The following is a 20,733-nucleotide window of genomic DNA, read 5'->3' as shown; positions in this document are numbered from 1 at the left end:
TATAAGTATATATGTACTGATATCTGCTATTCGGACAATTTTTTTGTCATCCTAATTTTTACTTCCTTCACCTTTTGGGATGAAGATATGTAGTTTGATATCCTTCATTATTTTTAGAAAATCCAAGGTCCTTTTATCTTTAGATTTTTTTTTTTGAGTCTAAGCTCCTAAACACAATTGTTGTTTCCTATTATATACCTCTAGATGCTCTTTCCTTTCATTCTATTTTTTTTTTTTTTTCATTTGGGTAATTTCTACTGACACCATATTTATTAACTGACTTTATTTCTTTGCTCTGTCAGTGAAATCTACCATTCTGTTAAAGTGTTTTCTATTTTTCATATTCTACTTGCTTATACATTTGTTTTTTATACAAGATGCCCACCACTTCAATTAGTGATGTTAGTCATTACTTTAAAGTATGTCAGAAAGCTCCAAATCTGGGTTATCTGTGCCTAGTTTACTAATTTTACTTTTACAATCAACCTTTTTGCCTCATTTTTATTGAATGCTGGACATCATGGCTAAGTCAGTAGCAACTGAGATGAAAACGACCAATAGGCATATTCTGTTAAGCAAGGTGGTGGGTACGGAATTTGAAGAAGGATTTGTATTATAGTTGGGCCTGTTATTACCATCATACCAGTTTTAAGTTCTTCCAGCATCACCTTGTTCTTAAACGTTACAGCTCTATATTCAGTTTGAAGCCTAAACTATTTGCCATTTCCCACAGAATCTCTCTCCACATCCTTGTCTTTGTCTGATGGATACTGTTCTCTGCATCTCCCTAGATGTTACTCAGTGCTTGCTAGCCTAATGCTGTGACAAAGAGGAAGATAGCTCTTTAGTCCTCTCTTGTTTGACCGACTGTGTCTCTGGAATTTGGTTTCTTCAGCTGTCATGACTCCTACCCATTGCTAAAAGCTCTCTAATAGTACTCAGATAGGATCCTGAACCTAGGATTATTTCTACTTTGTCTCTAAGGCTTGAGAGCTGTTTTTTTCTATTCTTTCCCTTCGACTGGTCTTCATCTCTGTTCTGGGGATGATAGGGTTTGATACCCTCCCACAGGTAACTTAACACTTTTATTCCAGAAGGGAGAAAGATACAGGTGAACCCCTGTCCTTTTTTCCTATTGGCTGCAGCTTCACTCCTCCACAATACCTGCCTACAAAGGCTTGTTCTGATCTTCCATTCTGTCCCAAATTTCCTTCTGAGCTCCTGCTGGAAGTCCATGGATAAAAGCCTGCGCTTATGTTTGAACTTGCCTTCCATTGGCAGCGCTCAGGGTTATATACTTTCACTCATCCTTTAGTAATTCATTAGACATTTAATCTAAATTTGTCTTACTGTCTTGTATCTCTTCCTCCCTTGTTCTGCCTCCAGTGAACAGGTTTATATCCTGTCTCTCTGGTGGCACCTGTCCCTTAGATCAGTCTCGGTGTTTGCCCTGCAACGTCAACTCTTTGATGGGCTTAATAAAACGTACGATTTTGTAGATTATCTTTCTTGTTATTAATGTGAGTTTTGCACTCCTTCCTGCTTTCAACATTCTCAAGGACACTAGATCTTTTCTTTAGACTTTTAACTGTCTTTTTTGGTTCAATTCCAGATACATAGTTATCAAAACTGAAATCAAGATTTTCTTTGTAAATTTTTGCGGTGTTTTGTGTTTCCAAGGTTTTAGTCCTTACTGTGCCACCCTTCAGGCTGTTGAAGCAGGGGATTCTGAAAGGAGTTTGGAAATGGCAGGTTTTTCCTGTTTTTGATGAGGGAAAATAGGTGAGTGACTACAGGCAGCATTTCTGGGCTCTGGACTGACTTGGCTTCGTTTATTCCTTGGCATCACTGTCCTATGTCATGTTTTTGCCAAAGTTTCAAATGCTTCACAAAGCCATTCACTTGATGTGTCAATGAAGTAATAATAGAAAACTGTGATGCACTTTTACTCATACTCAAAATTCACTCATTTCGTAAGCCCTCGCACAAGATAAGTAAACATTTGCTAATAATTGCATTAAATTCCTAGTACAATTGAAACAAACTACCACAAACTAGGTGGCTGGAAGGAACAGCAACTCCTGTCCTGTATTTCCGGAGGCCAGAAGTACAAAGTGAAGGTATTCGGCACAGCCACATACCCTCTGGAGGTTCTAGATGAGAAGCTTCCATCTATCCTAGATCCTGGTTGTCATCATATGCCTTAGTTTTCTGAACTTGTGACCACAAAATGTAAATTTCTGCTTCCATCTCCATGTACATTTCTGTTGTTTGTGTGCTTTCTTTTCTGCTTGTTTATTTTGTTAGGACAGTTACTGATATCAGGGCTTGACTGGAAAATTTAGTATCAACTTATCTCAAAATCCTTCTGTCAAGACCCATTTTTTTTTCCCAAAACAAACATTTACAAGTTCTAGAAATTGGAAATTGTGGGGGCTACCAAACTTTCCTTGACAGTAAGAAGAAATGGAACTCTTTTGTGTTCCCTAAGCCTGTGGGCCTTCAGACCAATGCTGAATAAAAAGTTTTTGAAAATCGAATCTATTAAACGCTAACTTCATGATCTTGGTGCACAAGTTTCTGATCCAACCAACAGTTATCCTGACTAATTTTACTGCCTCTTTCTTAAGTAATGCAACTTACATTTTCCTGTTCTTTCTGAGGCTTTAAAACTGGACAATCCTCAAACTAATCTGAACTTAAACATTTCTCTAGTCACTCTTATGGAATCCTTTTGATACTTTAGAATACATGGTCAGGAAGAGCAGGTGGAATGCTCTTCCTGACCATGTATTCTAAAGTTGTGCTCACAGTGAAATGTGTGACTAAGTTTTAGTTGGTTTTTCTTTTCCAAACTTTGAGTCACCCATTTTCCACATCAACTTTCAAGCCACTTGATATATCAAATAATAAATACACTGGATGTTGTGTTGGTTGCTGGCATGTTGAAGACACCATGAATTTGCAAGGAATTGATATGCTGGTGTGCTCTGGGTGTTTTTCTGATATCCTATATCATATTTATTTCAGCTTGGAAGGCAGTATATACAGCAGTTCAACTTTAAAAGCTTCAATCTCAGGTTGTACATTTCAAAAACCAGTTTTACAACTTAGTACTTGTGTTACCTTGGATAAATCGCATTTCTAAATCCACTTTTTATATGTTGGGACAACAGTTTTACTTAGTGTATTAAGTTACCAATACGGATTACATATTAAACTCTTAGCCAATATGGAAACCTAATAATATAAAATATCACATTTAAAAACAGGATACCATCATTTAGTACCAAATATATTAATATTCTGTAAGAATTGAACTTTAATTATGTTTACCTACTTGTATATTTCAAGTTAATGGAGAGTCAGTATAACCTATAGTGATTAGACATTATAAATATTTATAAATTTGTTTTTTTTTCTTGTCCTATAGTGAATAGAACTTTTTAGAGTATACCCCTGAGACAGTGAGAAAATATGGATTAATGGAAAGAGAAAATATAGAAAGATGTCATAGTTGAAAGATCCAGAATTGAGGAGATTAACACGAACATCGCCAAAGAAATATGTAACAGAAACTAGTAGTGAAAGTAAAGATCCTTACTTACTGAGCAAGTAAACACCTTGCCCTGAGCTCATTCTTGGAAGTAAGCAACCACTTAAATGCATCTTGTTCATCTGTTTTTTTTTTAATTCAATATACAAATCAACCTATCTTGCTACTTGGATCTTATTCATGGGCATTGTTTTTTGTTTTTGTCATTATTTTATCTTCCAAATTTCTCTCAAGCTGTTTTGATATTCAGTGGCGGCTTCAGTATAGTGGTTCTATGCTAAATACTTGCCTTGTATATATGGCCAGTACATATGTGATCATATTGATAGTAAGTGTTCAAAAATAGAAAAAAATATTTAAGTAAGCTGTTTGCCAAATATTGTTAACTTACATTCTATCTTACTTTTGTAATTATAAACATCTTTGTATTTTTTACATATATATGTATATATATGTATGTATATATATATATATGTGTGTGTGTGTATATATATACACATATATATATGTATATATATATGTGTGTGTGTATATATATACACATATATATATGTATATATATGTGTGTGTGTGTGTATATATATATATATATATATATATATATATATATATATATATACCATTGGAACAGAACAAAACTTATTTTCATTTTCCTCATGGATTTACTTAGAACAAGTCAGATTTTCACCCATGTTGAACATTTCACGTGGCATTAATTGTTACTCTTTTCTCTTAAATTGCTTTGCAGACTACTGAATTAAATGTACAAGTTTTTCACTCACATTTGTAAAAATTTACTTTGATTTTCTATTAAGCATTTCTGTGTTTAGTTTACTAGTTCTCATTTTAGGTAGCAAATAATACTCCTCTTAGCATCTAAGAAATCAGTTTTCTTTTATAAAAGTCTAAGTATCTTCTTTAGGACACATTGGCTATCTCTGACTCATTGCTAGCTACAAAAAAGTAAACTTGCTTTCCCTTGCCTGGTGGTAGGTTACATTTTGTACATGACCATGTTTACTTTTGATTGGTGACTAGAAATTGCAGGGGTAATTTTTTTTATCCCTTTGGTTAATATACTTGACTTTTAAAGCTACAGATTTATTATATTGCTTAAAATATAATGATTACCCTCTTTGATGATCCACTTTTCACATGACTTTTGAAATTACTGAGCAGAGAGTTATATTTTAACTTCTAGGAAACTGAAGCACTAAAATGTTTTCCCACTGCATAACACACACACATACACACAAAGATGAATATTTAAAGGTCCTCTCTATTCTCAGTTTTTAATTATAAACATTTACTCTCTTCATCAACAAGTCTCCTTACCTGGTGGTCTAGTGTCATAAAAATTACATTAGCATCCTTATTCAGCCTAAAATTAATTGTTTAATGACATACATGGAAACTGAATCTCTAGGCTGCAACCTATCTAACATATTTTTTATCTATATAATCAATTTCCTACAGGTTATGAATCTCTATAATATGATTAGATTATATGATTTTTTCCATTCTGTTTTTCCACTTATATACTTCTATGGTATTTAACGATAGCTGTATATACTCTGGCTTTTTAAACCTTGTTTTAAAGCAAATTCAGTAAATGCCAAAACGTATAGTTCTGTAGGTTTTATGAATAACCTACTCTAGTAAGTAATTTTCATACTATTATTTTTCTTTGATACTAATGTTATGAGATAACTTGTAAAGAACACAAGAAATTAATAGATAAAACATGTTTTAAAGCAAACACTCCTAATACTATGGAATTCTATGACCCTTGGATTATAAAATCTTAAATGTGAGATCTCTGACCTAATTATTCTTTGTGATCTCCCTTCCTCTCCTGCCCTCTCACTCACACTCTCAGATTTAAGCTCGATGACAGTTGCCTAATTCCCATATATCTCCTTGGTTTATTCATTTATGTTAAACTTTTCTGCCTCTTCTACAATCACATGTAGACCTGTTTTAAGTTAAAACATTATAAAATGAAACATTCAACTTAGACTACATGAGCAAGAATTTTTTTATTGAGTCCTTAAGTTAACTTTAATGCAGAGATGGTAAAATGTTCTTAATGAGTTGTCTCTTTCAACATTTAGTTTTAGGAAATCCACAAATCAGACAAACTACTGAAATCTGGTTCCCCATTTTTATTGACTTTTCTACTCTAAAAACTATTTTAAATACTGTGTTTTAAGATATTTGCTAATAAACAAAATAAACAAACATAACTGTATAAAAATCATATCTAAAAATTAAGAAGTAATGGTAACAATTAAAATTTGTCATTAAATAAGAAAATGTGTGATAGGCAATAGAAATTACTCTTGTTGAGTAGGATACTATAGTTTTATATGGAAATTATTTAATAAACTAAAATAAGCATTGTACATCATTAATGTGTAAAGATATAAATGCAATTAAACATTTCTTCTTTTACATTAAAAAAAAAAAATCTCCAGATGGCAGTGGTACAGAGGATTTCTATATGGGTAGTATGAAATATTTGTCATTTTTATTCTGCTCACTAGACCTGCAGAAGGTAGTGTAATTATAAAGGCATTCCTAGCTATTTGTTAATCCTAATTTAAAACTGAAAATTTTGTACCAGATAAAGGGTTATTATTTCTATAGTCTCAAATCCACTGGTTTTGCATACATAATCTATTTGAACATCTAATTTTAATATACATGTGATAGTTAATGAATACTTTTGCAATGTAGAATTCATAGCATGAGTTTTATAATAGTATAGAAATGGGCTGGTGTTTGTCAGGGGGAAGGAAATCAGAGATATTATTGAAAGGGTACACGTTTTTACAATGAGTTCATTTTTTTCGAGTCTGCATATAAGTTAAATCATACTTGGATGTAGTTAACCATTTATAAATAGCTACAACTTACAACTATGTAACTACTTAACAGTAGTTACCTTTGGCTAATTTCACTTACATTGCCCTCAAAACTATACCAACTTCTGTAAATGACAGAATATTTAGTCATGGAATTGGAAAAAATTATATGCATACACAGAAATAATCTTCTGAGATATGTGTCAATATTTCCTTATTATGAGAACTTCAGAATGTGTGTGATGCTAGGTGGTATACACCCAGGCTTCTTCTAGGAACCAATGCAGTACATACATTTTGCCAGTGATGGCGCTGTTGTCAGAGGCTGAGCACCATGGGATAGACATACATTTTGTTGAACCATGCACCTGTTAATAAACATTAGGTAGTTTCCTTTGTAATATAATCCTGCAGTCCTATTTTTGTATTATAAAGTGTTCTATTTCTTTCTTTTTGAGAGCCCCTTACGTTTTCCAAAATAACTATACCAATTCACATTCTTGCTAACAATGTACAAAAAGTTTTATTGCTCTGTTTTGTGAATTGATTGCCTTCACAGTGGTTCACTTTTTATCTTTGTGTATCCTTTGTGATTCCATGAAACCTAAACAAAGATTTTATAGTTACGATAATCTATTGACAAGAACTTCAATCTCATACAAAAGCCTCACACTTTACTTGTTCCTTCATTTTATGTTTTATATGTCACGACATAGATCTTTGTATCTTGTTTAAGCATAGATACAATGTTTTGTTATGATTAATCTTTAACATATTTTTCTAGTCTTTACCAATGTAAAGACTCTAGAAATGATTTATAGATTATCATTTATAGATTACTATGACAGTGAGAGGATATTTTATAACAGACTATATTTACCTTTGCAAGTATTTTGTTTCATATGTTTTCATGTGATGCAGCTGAAGATACATAAACTCCTTCAGCTTCTGTTTATCTGGGACAGTTGTTCTGTACTGTTTCAGTTTTTTGCTTTGTTTTTCCTCTCAGTATTTAATGTCATCCCACTCTTTCCTAGCCTATAAGATACCTGCCTAGAATGATGCACATACCCTTGGCATGTTTCCCTTATAGGTGATGAAGGATGTTCCTCTTTCTTTCAAAATTCATTCTTTGATTTTAGTGTACATTAGAGAAATTTTCTTTGAGTTGAATCTGTTTGGGGATGTTCACATCATACTCAGAAGGAGAAGTTTTCTGTGGTTATTCTTTAAATTGCCACTGTTTTCTACTTAACTAATACATATATTTATAGCTTTCTTGAAAACATGCCACATATTTCATAAGTGTGCTTTTCTCTTATAATTTCAAGAAATATATTTTCAAATATGCTATATATTCATCTCTTAGAGCAAGTGTGATGTTAAAATTCACTGCTTTTTATTTTTCCATTTTCATCGACTTATTCTCTAATGGGTGAATAGTTACCTTTCCCAGCATTAGCTCTACTTCATTAGTCCTATCTACAAAACTTACGAGTATGTTCATTATTGTATTCTTAAGTCTATTTAGGTATCTGTATCCTGTAGAGTCTCAGTAACTTTCCTTAGTAATTCTGATTTCACCATCAGGTACCCTGTGGACCTCACTGGTGGTGACATAGTCTCTTGCTTGTTTGTATTTCTAGTAGCTTTGAGTTTATGTCTGTGCAGTTGAGGAAACAGTGATTTCTTTGACCTTTGGCCTTACTTTGGTGTAGAAAGACTGTCTCCTGCAGGTGACTGCACACGCTCTGGCTGGGAACAATAGTGATGTTGTCAGTATCAGCTGAGACACTTGCAGACAGCGTTGTAATCAATGTTTAGTGAAGTATGCTTTGATTGTCCTTTTTGCTCAAGGAGCAGATTTTTGGTTGAGGGGACTCCTCTACATTCTGGGGCTGGTGTGTTGGTAATGAGGACATCAGTGGTGTTGTGATCCTGTGGCCAGGGCTGTCCAGCACTAAGTCACCTAGTGTCTGAGGTGCATGGAAATTCCCCATGAAACCACAGACACCGTAGGTCTTTGTCCCTGGGGTTCCTGCAGTGATTTGGGTCCAGTACTGACAGGATGCAGCGATAGCCAAGGAACAGGAGCTAAGGTGTAGACGCCCATCACCATAGTTGATGGCCATTAAAAGCCTGATTGAGAACCCAGAGGGTGGGCACAAGGCACATTACATCTCTGTACTATCTCAATTCATTATTTATGTTTTATGTGACTTCTTGATTCAGAGAACTAAGAATGGGATTTAATTTTGGGGTGCCTACACAACAAAGAAATCAAATAGTGGACATTAAAATTTTCACTAACTGTCATGGTGCTAAAATAGTAACATTTTAATATGTCCTATGTTGAAGTAAGATTGACTCTTGAAGCTTTTTGTTCATCGCAAAATAATTGAAATTTCAATTATGCCTTATTTTAGTAACAGGCAAATTGATATGGCTTATTGAAATTATGCTCAAATGAACAAAGTAACATGTCTACTTAAAATTAAATATTTTGAAATTTTACCTTAACAACCACAAGTTTATAAAAACATCCATGTTCTTTACATCCTTCTAAGTAATGAATTTGGGATGGTCTAAATAATTGTAGGACACTAGAAATGTTAGCAGTTGTGGAAATTATTTTAAAACCAATAAACAGTATTGACTTTAGTCCTATGCAACATAAGTATTTAATCTGAGTTTTCTAGCTAAATTCAACACTTTCTTACATTTTTGACCTTATTTATTATCTACTCCAAGCTATATGCTCATTTAGTTCCCAAAAATTAACATTGTGTTTAGAAACTCTAAATAGCCAAAGTAAAGTAGTAGCTTTTTATGTGTATAGAATGTGTTAGGTTTATAGAGGGCCAGCCAAGTTACTCATATAATAACACAGCTAATGTTTAAAAGTAACTTGGTTCTTCTTTCACATTTTTAAATGGCTCAATCTTATATATTTATACAAAGATGCATGTCACCCCCTCTTAATTTCACTTTTAAGTAGCATTTATTTATTTATTTATTTTAGAGTGCAAAGAAACAAATATGTCTAAGACTTTCCTAATTTGCAACCAGGGTTTGTCTTTGTCATCTCTTCCTCAAAACATTTATTTTATTCATTTTGATTCCTTGAATCTTACACGTTTATCCTGTCTCTCCTTAAGTGTACCTGACTATATTGAACCTTTCTCATCTCCGGTAACTAGAGCTCTAGGTGAGTCCTGTAACAGTGAGTTCATTTCTTAGAGGTTGTACAGGAATGAAAGCTCACTGAATGCAGTGACTTCATTTTAACTCTTAAATCCTAGCACTCTGCCTAGTGCATAAAAGCTGGAAAATATACTAACTAAAGAGGTAAAGTCACAGCTTAATTTTGATTTTACTTTTAGTATTGTTTGCAAGGAGTGAGTTCTTTATGTTTATAATTAGTGGTAAGCTAATATTAAATAGAAAAAAAAAGCATCACTGCTCTAAACACATAGAAAATATGTCTAAAATATTAGAAAATAACACTGAAATGTATGGGATTATTGTTTCTATTTTCACATTATATAATCAACTATCATACCATTGCTTTTACTGTGTGCATTGTTGACATTAACTATACTAAAAGTGGTAATTACTCTGTGTGTCATAATTTGTTAATAGTTGAATAAGTTTAAAATGTTTTTAGATACTTTTACACTTACTACTAGAGTAGTGGAATTAATTTTCTAAGGGTTTTCCTTACCTGTATTGCAAATGTACATCCATCGTCAAACATGTATGCCAAGCAATTTACTGATCCTGTCTATTCAATACAACTTTTCCTAGCCATTTTGCTCAAGACCATGGATGAGCAAAAGCCAATGAGGTATTCTCAGGCATTCCATCCAGAAAATAATATTAGCCAGTTAGCTGACAGCCTCTACCTTTGTATGACTTCATAGGCTACCACGAGCCTCTTGTCTGATTGATCCAACAACTAGGACAAGAAGCCTTGCATTTTCATCCTCTCAGAGGATGCATATTCCCATTTCAGTTGCAATGATTTTCCTTAAAGACAATATTCTTTCCTGATAACCTGAGTCACTATCTAGACACCCCAGAAGTGCTAGCACCTGGTCACTTCTAATATGTTAATCTTTGCACTGAAGCTTTCCATTTTATTGCCTTAGGCACATGCATATCACGCTGTTCTCCCTGACCAATCCTGCTTTTCCTTCTTTTACCAGGCTTCCACAGACAATCCCTTTGCAGACCTCTAACCTTCATAATTTGCATCAGTATCTAATTTTTGCAACAGCATAACAAATAGAGAGATAATCTCTACCACAAAATGATGACTCAGTTGCTAGAATTTTCACCACGAGTCACTTTTGAAACACGGAAGGATGTTTTGTGGAGGAGAATGTTCTGGTGATGATTGCAATGACTTAGGATTTTGAAGTAAGGGAAAATCATGCATACCAGCACAATGGAAGTACTAGTTGTTTTTAATAGTACTGATGCCAGATGAAAAGATGAGTCTTTTGTACCAGACTGGTTGGAAAAATAGACTGAAACATGGCATGGAGACTTCTAACTATATAGCCAATTATTTTTTTGCCTCCAAGTATATTTGAATCCCAATAGTTTGGAGAAGTGACATCCATTTTCAAAGCTAAAAAATAAAATTGCAGTTGTAGGGGACACTAGAGATGCCACCTCAGAACCTTCATTAGGACTTAACTTTTGTTAAGTACAGTACTTCCAAATGGAAGCAAGAATAAAGGAGGGAGATATTGGAATAAATTACATAGAGGGGGTAAGTTAAGTACTAGTGTAAATCACCCAGGGACTACTGGACCTAAGGAGAAAGAGAAATATGGACCCCTAAAGGGCAAGAACTGGAACACAGGACTAGACAGACTTAAGAAACATAATTTAGCATCCAGACAAGTGCCATAAGACTTGGTGAAAATTCTCAACAGAAGTGGTTTCTAGAAACTGGGGGAATGGGAATATTAGAGTGAAGATAAAGTGCTGGAATTGCATCCACCAATGGGAAAGGAAAGGTTTTAAAAGGCTGAGGGAATTTGAAATGCTGTAGTGATTATATCTTGTGAGGTCAAAGATGCACCAAAGGATCATGTAGCACAGGAAGATACAGCTACTGCACGGCTCAAGGAGGACCTCAGTCATATGCTGAGGGACACTAAGAGGCGCATGCTTGTTCTTCTCTCAGAGCCACTGATGCCAACTAGCATAAGCTGTTAATTTTGGCTCATTGATAGCAACAGAGGTCATGGAGTCAAGATCAGTGGGATCAAAGCTATTGATATCAGGTGGCAACACAAACACCAGAGAGCAAAGGCTTACAAGTCAAGGTGGCTAGACTGGCAGCCACTGACCACTATTATGGAACATATCTGAATAGAAGGTAAAGAATTCCACACAATAGACTATCTTCCTAAGGAGCACACTTTTAAGTGCACAACTCTACAGAAAAGTAGCCCATGACCATGGGACCCTACTGCAGGTGCAGCTGAAGTGTGCTGGTGGTGGCATTGAGGTATATGCACACTGAGACAGAGGACTCTGGGTGGCCCTGTGGCCCAGAAAAAAAAGAACAATGACTGGGTCTGAGATCATGGGGTGGAGTAGTGCAGTACCACAAATTATTCTCCATGACTTACTGGAGGGTTTCACCTTCTCATTCTGACACCTCTAGGATCTGCACGGTTAGGATTGCTATTCCCAAAAATGAATTTTTTACCTTACAAAGCAGAGTGATAAGCCATGTTTGTCACCTAGTTCCTTGAATGTTTTGTAGGTATCTACGGACAAGAAGGGAATCAATTATCAGGAATGATGGAGCCTGTTCTGCAGCAGGAGGTAACACTGCGTTTATAATGGAGGGAAGACTACATGAGGAACACAGGTGAACCCTCGCTATTATCTTCCCAATGAAATGAGAAGTCTCAGCAGCTGAGACTACTGAGGTGATAGCTATGAGCAGCGTGAAATTAGACTGGTTAGTGGAGAAGAGTGGTGAGGAGTACCCATTACATCCTAGGACTCACTGTAGTGGTGAGCTTTGTCGTTTATTCCAATACCTTTCTTCTTTAAAATTTTCCCGAGGAGTGGTCCACTAGAAAATTGGAGGAGCTGTGGCCAAATGTGTATAATATAAAGAAGGCTACAGTTGTATGAAGAAATATCACCAGAAAGTCAGATAAACTAGCTGACTATGCAGCCTGAAAGATGTAGTAAAGGCTCGTTATTATTGCCTGTTCAAAGGTCCTATAACTGCACGCTAATGGAGGGGGTGTCAGAGCAAGGATTGTCCACGGAATTTTCATATCTGTAGCATGACCTAAATCTCTCCATTCCCAACCTTGTAATCATCTCCCTTTTATCTTTCACCACCCCCCACCAACAGAAACCTCTTGCATTCCTATCTTCATCTCAGTGTCTGCTTCTCCAGGGACACTGAATAGCTATAATAAAAGTCTGAGTGGATTTTAATTTCATAAATTCCAAGGACCTTTTGGAAACTAGTCTCATACACAGCCCTCACGTAGGGTCTGGAACTCATGTTTTGCTTTGTACACCTGCACCGCATCCCTTCAGGAAGCAGACACAATAGTCTGATAAACCTTATATATCTATGGTCTTGGAACTGACCAGGCTAAATTCTCCTCTGTAATAGAAACAAGTAGCTTTTGACAGAATACACAATTTATTCCAACATACTCAGTAAGATTTTGAAATGTAATTTGTCACCACCATTCATAACTAGTATTAATAACTACAGAACAATGTAGGTGAGAAGTAGGAGTAGGCGTTTTGAAGATATGTGAATATGATTTATATGAAAATTGCTTTAAAAACTAACTGAATGCAGTTTTCTTATTCTGGGTAGTGTAAGTGGGTGATTTTTCTTTCTAATCCCTCCTTTTGAATAGCTTCATTCTACTAATTTAGAAAAAGCTCACCATTTTTCTCAAATTAAGGGAATTAAAATTCCTTCGAGGTCAGTTAATGTGTGATCCCAAGAGTCATAGTTAAATGTTGCACACAGCCTTAAAGTAAAATACATAGCCCTACTTTGAGATGGATTCAAAATTGAGACACACAGGGTGGGAAGAGGCTACAGAGGGGAAAGAATGGATAGCTCACTGGTGAAATACATTTGCAGGAGGGAAGCTGGTAAGAACAAACTTCTGAATATAATCATAGTTTAGATGTTTTAAAATATGCTGTCAGAAAAAAGAAAGGCTAATTCCTGTTTTTCATAATAACTATTTAATGCTGTTTTTGAAACAAAATATTTGATATTGGTTACCTAAGTTTTTTTCAGAAATGTCAGTGTTGCTATATTATATTACTCATCTTGAAGACTATGCAGAACCTGCTTCCTGAATAAGAATGGGGTTGAATTAACTCCTCTATTAGGCACTATTTATTTTGCCCACAAATAGATTTAAATTGAGGGTTCTGGAGAAGAACACCATATTTACAGAAAAAAAAAAAAAAGACAAAATCAGTTAAAAAAAAATCAAATTCTCTGAGAGGCAAACAGAGGCCAAAAATGTGCATGTTAATGTGAATATAAAGAAATCATGACAGCAACCTGCCATTAGAAAATCAGCAGAAGTACTTTAATGAACATTTCTACTACAACAGATTCAGTAAATAGAAAAAATCAGGGAAAAAACGATTAGACATACAATCATTTCCTTTGCCCTGGTGTATCTGCCTTTCAGTCTAACCATTTCCTTAGCAAACACTTCCTTATTTAACTATACTGTCTTTTCCACTTTTCAACCACATTTCCTATAACCTCCTCACACAGTTCTAGTTGCTCCTATACTTTCAGGTTCTTACTCTGTTAGGTGCTTGTAAGTAACTTCCTGTGAAGCTTGAATTTCAATACCGTTTTTATTATTTAGGAGGTTAAACTAATATGAACTAGACATGAGAATACAAAGTTCTTATTTTTATAATAATAGATACACCACTTTCATTTTATATTATATATTGTAATTTTCCTCAAAGCAGTTTTGTTCTACAGTGTGAGAAATCGTCAATATTAGACAAATTTACTCACTGACTGAAGACCATAGCTAACTACGAAAATGCATTTCTTGAGGGTTTACTGTCAAGTAGGTCATGAACTACTCAAGCAATTTGCAGAAACATTGAATATTAGCAGTTAAAATGAGAAAACAGAACCTTGAAGATACTAATGTAAAACAACCCAGCTCAGTCAGAGAGGCTCACTTTAGCGCATAAAATCTTCAACTACGTATGAAAATGTGGCTTGCATTTGTTTTATATGCTTTTGATATATAACTCTCCAGGTAGTCACAGGTGATAATGTTCTTAAATAAGAACAGATCTTTGAAAATTTGTTTTTATATAAAGTTTTACTCAATTTTAATGATACAGTATATTTACAATCACTAAAAAAATATATTTCTAGCATGAGTTTCTATGAAAATAGAATAGATAAAAAAACTTAACACAAAGTGTTTCGTTTTTACCTCTTCCCCATGGGAGGTTTGGCTAATAGGATTTTGCCTGTATTTGTCTTTAGTTGTAAAGTGAAAGGCCATACAGCCTATCTGATTTGCATTATATTAAATCATATGTAAATTAAATATGTGAGTTTAAAAATATAAATATGAATTATCCCTGTCCTCAGTAAACCCAATTCTGTTTATTACTGTAAGCTTTAAAACATTTTTCTAAATTAATCAACAATATATTTTGGAATTCATAAATTGTTAAAATAAAGACATTAAAAGAAAAAACAGTATAGAACTTTTTAATAGAAAGTATTTAGTAAAATGCCTTATCTCCTAATGGCCATGTAAATCTTATAGGCCAGGTCTTATGATCATGATGGTGAGTTATAAAACCTGGTAATAAAGATGTAGTACATTTCCCAAAGGTGTAAATGTAATATAAACAAAACATGGTTTTAAATTGACTCTGAAAAACTGGAATTTATGGTCTTATCTATGGAGCAAATATCTACACCTTATTTTATAATTCCAGCTTCTTTGTATTCTGTGTCATTGTACTTCATTGATTCTGACTCTTTATAATGCCACTTTAACAAAAAAAAACTTGAACTTTTCTAGCTAAAACCCCAAATTTTGCATAATAATATGCTTGCTGAAAGCATAATTATTTCTATTATAAATACATGTGCCTTTATTTTTATAACCCTTTGTAATTCATAAGTATATGATTTCTGTATACAACACAAAGATCTAGAATGTGTTTGCAGTGTGATCATGTCTTAATTTTCCCTTTGTTTTCTTGTACTTTGCTCTCAAAACCAATAGTATGGTTTGAAATATTCATAAAGTGTTGGGGACGAGACCAGGACTTTGCCTCCTATGCACAAAACAACACTTGATTGGAACTTAGAGTAAACATCCTGGTTGAGAATGCAGCACACCGGAATCCCTTCCCCCTCCTCTCCTTCCTTTCCTGGCTCAGCAAGCTTTGGCGCCAAAGAGACAAAGAGATGACGATGGACCCCTCCCCTCAAACCCATTGGCCTTTAAGACATTAGACCACCAGACCACCTCCCGCCTGTACCCTCAAGTATATATACATGGCTGTTGTAAGAATAAACTCTCTCTCTCTCTCTCTCTCACTCTCACGTGTCTCTGTCTTTGCCTTCTTTCTGGCGCTGTCCCTGGGGCTCTACCCCCCGCCTTGAGGGGCTCTACCCCCTCGCCATGCGGGTCAAGGCCCGCCACAAGGTCAAGGCTCTGCCTTCTCCTTGCGTCGACCCTGGGACCCCAATTCTCGGCCTTGCTGGACAAGGCCCCCCGCAATAAAGTTGACAGTATTTTAATCACATGTATTTAGTTACTGCATTAATTATTTTTCAAGATAAAAACTATTTTGACTAGTTGTAAAAATAATAAATAACCATTCCTTGGAAAAAATACCTACAACCAAATGGAAAAGAAACAAAGCCACCAACAAAATCGTACACATATGTCTAGGAAAGTTACTGTTAGAATTTTGATTTTTTTTTTTAATCATTTCCTCTCCTTTTAGAGAAGTTTCTTTAGCCTTTCTCTTAGGATAAACCAGAGACATATTCTTAGTTTTCACTGATACAGGATTCTAGCATGACAGATCTTTTCCTTTAGTATTTGAAAAATGTCCTTTTTCTGGACTAGTTGGTTTCTGACCAGAAATTTTACTGTCATTAAAACAGCATTCGCCCATGAGGGAAATTTCTCACCCATTATTTTGAAGATTTTGAATTTTCAGTTTGATCATGATAATTGCATATTGCTATAAATTTAGGGATTTTGTTGTTTTCTAAAGCCTAGATTTAGTTGATAAATGTGGGGATTTGTATCCAGTTTTTGAACACTTTACTAGCTCTGTCATATGATTTTTGCAGGGCACTAAAGTTTTTTTCAGTCTTTTTTCTTACTGGTTACATTTTGTCTTACAGTTCACCAATTCTTTCTTCTGTTCACTTCATTCTATTGCTAAAACCATCCACAAGTTATAAAAAAGCATTGTATTCTTCAAGTCTTAAATTTACATTCAGTGTATTTTATATCTACTATCTTTTGACTTTCTTTGCACATGTTTTAGAAAACTTTCCTATTTCAGCCATTTTTGTATTTTCATTAAGTGTGTGTATTTTTAACATTAAATTTTCCTATTCTTTGATAAGATGGATATTTTGAGTATTACATATGCGATTTTGGACCTTACTCAGGCCATTTTTTAAAATAGCAGTCTGGTGGGAGAAGGAGCAGCCTTACTGTTGGGGTGATAAAGTTAAGGTTCCCCATTTGCTTTCTAATACTGAGTGAGTGGCTTATTACTGCTCACTGCTAGTGAAAATCCTGACTCTGCACTGGGATTTCCCTAATAAAACTCCAGGAGGCAAGAGGGTGGCCTTGAACCTAACTAAGTTCATGCAGAGTCTCTATCTCTGTGCGGGAGGAAGGTTGTTAAAACCCTGTACAGAGGGAGTTTTTGATTCATTACGTGAACTTCTTTTACCCCACCCTGGCAGGATGCCTTCTTTTAAGCTAACAAGTTTTGAATTCTTGACTCCAACTTTGATCCTTGCTGGCATGGACAGGAATTAGGACAGAGGAATTTGACTAGAGTTTAAAAGTTTATTGCCCAAAATACTGAACTAGAGAGAAGAATCTTGCATTTTGATGTTGTTTTCCCTAGGCACTTGGTGTTGCTGGATTCCTGGCATCATTCACAAGAGTAACCACAACAAAAATATCAGCCCGATGAATTACCACATTGATGAAAGTAGAAGTAAACATGTCTATGGTAAACAGAACAATTTGAAAGACATAGTGAAGTCCAGTGTTAGATCTTATTGTCTAATACCCTTTGAAATGTCACTGTGTTAAATTTTGAAAAGTAATTGTAACTTATCACATGTGAATATTTTGAGGGGATAATGTATGTATAGTCTCAAAACCTATGCTATAATGTACTTGTGAAAAAAGACTACAATCTGGTTAGCTTTTAGTTTCCAAATAATTTGACAGAATATAGTAAAAAAAATGGCTACTTTTTTTTTCTTTTTGAAATTTACAAATAAGGTAGAAGAGGGAGACATTATTAGCTAGTGTGCCAAAAAAAAAAAAAAAAACATACAGCTATACAATGGAAAGTCATTTTGGAGGATCAGTATTCTGTGCTGAAAGGGGAGGAACAAAGTCCATTAGTTTTAACTTGAATTATACTGCTGGTGATAAACTGTTCTTCTGTATGGATAAGAGAAAGGTAATTGTTAAAAAGTGCCACTATTGTAAATCAATATATAATATTTGTAATTATGTTTAAAATTATTATACAGCGGATTTTTATCCACATGTAAAATGATTTAAATTGATGTATGTTAAGAGCATTTTGACTGCCTTCAAATGTAGCTATATTCTAAGTATACATCTGATTGAAAACTTAATTTTTTGGATATTAATTTAATTTTAGCCTACTTAATTTTTCTAGATGCTTTTGCTTACTGATAACTGATGTGACACTGGTGTACTTTCCTGTTTAAAAAATAAAGGTATGGACACTCAGTCATTCAAGCATAAGTGTTTCAATTGTCATTTATCTGTAATAAAATAAGAACCCAAGTGGCATTATGGCAGACAAGTAACAACTGTAATTTATTGTTGTTTCTATTCTGATTCACTGGTAATTAGGTGATCAGTGCTCAAGATATAAGTTTAATAGCTTTTTCCTTATCCCAGTAGTTTGTTTTTTTAAAAAAATCATTTTATAGCCTATTACTGTAGTGCTCTCAGCTTGAAGTTTCTTTGAAAGTACACCTTAAAGGCTTCAATTTTCGTTATCCTATTTATAAAACAAATCCTTTAAACACTATTCATTTATTTATTTGCTCTCCATATATTGGCACCACTTTATTCTGGCTTCAAAAGTTTTGTTTTCAAGAATGACATCAGCAAGATAGTAGACTAAGAAGTTCTACCACTCATCCCTACAAAATGAGCAAATCTATCCACAAAAAGTCTGAGAACCTTAGAGAATAATGAAGAATGTACAACAACCCAGGGGATTACAAGAAATAAAGATGACCACATACAAAAGTGTAGGAAATGTTATAGCTGCTTTACCCCATCACCTCATTGGCAAGAGAAATCCCCAGAGCCATGACTGTTCCTGGGCTGAACAGGCTCCAGAAGTCTCTGCCATGGTGTACCCTGATGGTCTTTGCTAAAGAAGTCCCAGTTGCAGAGTTCACACTGGCGTACTACCAGCAACTATATACAGGCCACAGCCAGGTACTGGCTCACATACTAGTACTGCTGAATACATGCCTCTTCCCACTATGACTGCATGCAGGGGATATACTTGTCCCAAGCTCGAGTAAGGAACTTGCCCAACAAAGCCCTTTCCTAATGTCTGGAAGAGGTAACTTACTCCTACAAGGTGCACACATGATTACAAGAATATAAGAAACTCAAAAAATAAAGGAAACACAACACCAAAACAGCCCAATAAATTACCAGTAACCAACCAATGGAAATGGATATATGAATTTCCTAGAAATTGTAAAACTGGAAAAATCCAAGTGAAATTAACAGTTGAAAAAATAATTGTAAGATATTTACACATTGTGAAAGAATTCTTCCTGGTAAGTAAATAAAAAAAAAAATAGCCAACTTACATATACCTCTTTTAAATAGATGAGGATATTTAAGTTCATTAGCACACTTCAACATATGCACTTATTAAAAAAGGACCGAGATCACTTCAAACAACCTAATTTCACAACTAAAGAAATCAGGAAAAGAGTGAAATGAAACCCCAGTATTAGCAAGAAATATTAAACATTAGCAAGGAGATAAACAAGAGACTTGGAAAGTATTATAATTCCATACTTAGCAAAATGATCCACAGATTCCATGCCATCAGAATCTTTATGACAATTCAAGGACATTCTTGAAAAACATAGGGAAAAAATTTCTAAAAATAGATGGGATATGAATAAAATAAACTGGTCAAATAATCTTAAGGTAAAAATTACTAGTAGATGCATTAGACTTTAGATAACTAAACCAGAGTTATAATCATCACAATGATTTGGCACAAAAACAGACATATATTCCATTGGCTGAATGGGTGACTCAAAACCAATGTAGTCAAATGATCTTTATCAAGGTCTGAAGACATACACATAGTGTGAAAAAGAATAGTTTCCTCTATAACTAGTGATGAGAAAACTGGTTTATCCCATCAGAAGAATGAAATTGAACCCTTTACCATCTGCAAAGAACAATTCTATACTAATTAGTCTTAAATATAAGTATGAAAAAATAAACATTGGCATGGTCTGCATAATGACTTTTTGCATATGACACCAAAAGCACAATCAACAAAAGAATAGACACTGGGAGTGCATTACACTGTAAAGCTTCAGTAGCAAGGGAAAATTGGTTCCTGGGAAATCATTGAAATGAAAAGACAACCTATAGAGTGGGAGAAAGTCACAAACCACATACTGGGTAAAGGGTCAATATCCAACATATATAAGGAGCTCAGTATCAAATGATAATTTGATGAAATAATTAAAGGATTTCAATAAACATTTCACCAAGAAGATATACAAATGACCAACAGTTAAATGAAAAGATGAGCAGTATCATTAATATTCAGGAAAATGAAAATCAAAACCACAATGAGATATCTCATAAGAAAACATTAAGATAACAGGAATTGACAATTGTGAGCTAAAGGGAAACCTTTAAAATTTGGTACAGAAAAAATAGAGGTTCCTCAAAAAAATTGAACTACCTGTAA

General features: G+C 34.4%; 1 long non-coding RNA gene across 1 annotated transcript in view; it reads left to right on the top strand.

Moving 5' to 3' along the window:
• The window catches only part of LOC105853445, a 134,107-nt gene extending 118,316 nt beyond the window's left edge, over positions 1-15,791 (top strand). The window contains exons 3-4 of the long non-coding RNA XR_001145293.1: positions 12,212-12,319; positions 15,738-15,791. This is a non-coding gene — a long non-coding RNA (uncharacterized LOC105853445). The remainder of the gene's footprint in view (positions 1-12,211; positions 12,320-15,737) is intronic.
• The last annotated feature ends 4,942 nt before the right edge of the window (positions 15,792-20,733 follow it).

Source organism: Condylura cristata, unplaced genomic scaffold (genome assembly GCF_000260355.1).
Source record: "Condylura cristata isolate star-nosed mole 26May11 unplaced genomic scaffold, ConCri1.0 scaffold00009, whole genome shotgun sequence".
NCBI classification, from domain to species: Eukaryota; Metazoa; Chordata; class Mammalia; order Eulipotyphla; family Talpidae; genus Condylura; species Condylura cristata.
The sequence above is the reverse complement of the archived record's forward strand: the minus strand, read 5'-3'. Positions and strand labels throughout refer to the sequence as shown.